The following is a 1,655-nucleotide window of genomic DNA, read 5'->3' as shown; positions in this document are numbered from 1 at the left end:
TCACCACATTCGTTGATTTTATTTAGTATTGACTGGAGGTCTTCAAGGTTATTAGCCAGGATAGCTGTATCATCTGCGTAGCGGATATTGCTTATTGGGACGCCATTGACTTTGATACTTCGGGTTTCATTTTCTAATGCTAGTTGGAAGATTTCTTCCACATAAATGTTAAATAAAATGGGTGCCAGTACACATCCCTGACGCACTCCCTTCGAAATACCAAAGGTCTCCGTTGATAGCTCGCCATTAATACGGACCTCTGCCTGCGGTTTCCAATACAATTCCTTTATTACTCTAACATCTTTATTATATAAACCGATCTCCTGGAATCTCTCCAGCAGCGGTCCGTGCTTTACGTTATCAAAAGCTTTTTGATAATCGATAAAGCAGACAAAAACATCCTGCCTTTGCTTGTAACACTTTTGGACGAGCAATTTCATTGAGAAGAAAGCTTCTCTGGTACCAAGTCCCTTGATAAATCCAAACTGCGTGTCTCCACTCATATCCTCACACTTTCTGTAGATTCTTGAAAGAATTATTCGAAGGAACGCTTTGAGCGCGTGGCTCATCAGGCTTATGAGTCTTCGCAATTTCTGGGGTTTGCTTTCTTTGGAATGGCAACTAACGTAGACCTTAACCAATCCCTGGAGACTTGCCCAGAATCATATATCACGTTTGGTAGAGAGACTCCATCAGCCATCACAGGGGTATCATACTTATGCATGATATTTGCCTTTTTGCATTAAAAGCAGGCATTTGCCTTCTTGCTTTGTTGAAATATCGAAATCCCAGATGTTGTACTCGTCTTTATCTATGATGTTCTACTGGTATTCCACTTAGATAATCCTCACACTTCGCATATATCCGACAAAGATTGATTTTCAAAAATAGCTTCAATATATGGTTCATTAGACTAATGGTTCTGTATTCATCGCACTTTTTAGCCGTGCTTTTCTTTGGTATTGTTATGAACGCAGATTTTAGCCAGTCGTATGGGAATTTAGTGTATATTTTGTTGAAAAAATCTGTGACCACTTTTAGGCCAATTTGGTCGTCTATTAGCTTGTAACTTCACAAGGAATCTCATCCGGTCCTACCGCTTTGCGACTTTTTGACCCCCTAATAGTATATTCAACTTCTCTGCATGTAATTTGTGATCCTTCTGTATCCTCTAAAGCCGGCGGTGTTGCTATTCTGTCGTCTTCAAATAGTTCCGTTATATAATTTGTCCATTCAATTAGTTTTTGTTGCAATCCTTGTACTATTTTACCACTTTTCCCACACAGTACTCCCGATGCTCTGTTTGATCGTGAGTTGCCAGTTGCTTCCTTGATCTTTTTATACATATTAAAGAGTCATATGTCGCTTCTAGGTCTTCTATCTCTTTGGACTGGATGGCCAGATAAGATGCTTTTGCTTCAAGGATTCTCTGTCTTATTAATAGCTGTTTGACTTTATAAGCTTGTTTGCTGTGATTTAGTATCCTACGTTCCTCCATTAGATCCAATATTTCGTCTGTCATCCAGGGTATTTTCTTATTTTGAGTTTTCTGTTACTAGCAGTTAATAATCAGTACTGCATCAATCTGCTTCCAGAAAAGTTGGATGTGGAATAAAAATGGTATTTGATAAGTTCTATATTGTTGAGGCGGATTC

The sequence above is a fragment of the Dendroctonus ponderosae genome, unplaced genomic scaffold (genome assembly GCF_020466585.1).
Source record: "Dendroctonus ponderosae isolate FM_Combo_2020 unplaced genomic scaffold, Dpon_F_20191213v2 Dpon_F_20191213_2, whole genome shotgun sequence".
In the NCBI taxonomy this organism is placed as follows: domain Eukaryota; kingdom Metazoa; phylum Arthropoda; class Insecta; order Coleoptera; family Curculionidae; genus Dendroctonus; species Dendroctonus ponderosae.
The sequence above is the reverse complement of the archived record's forward strand: the minus strand, read 5'-3'. Positions refer to the sequence as shown.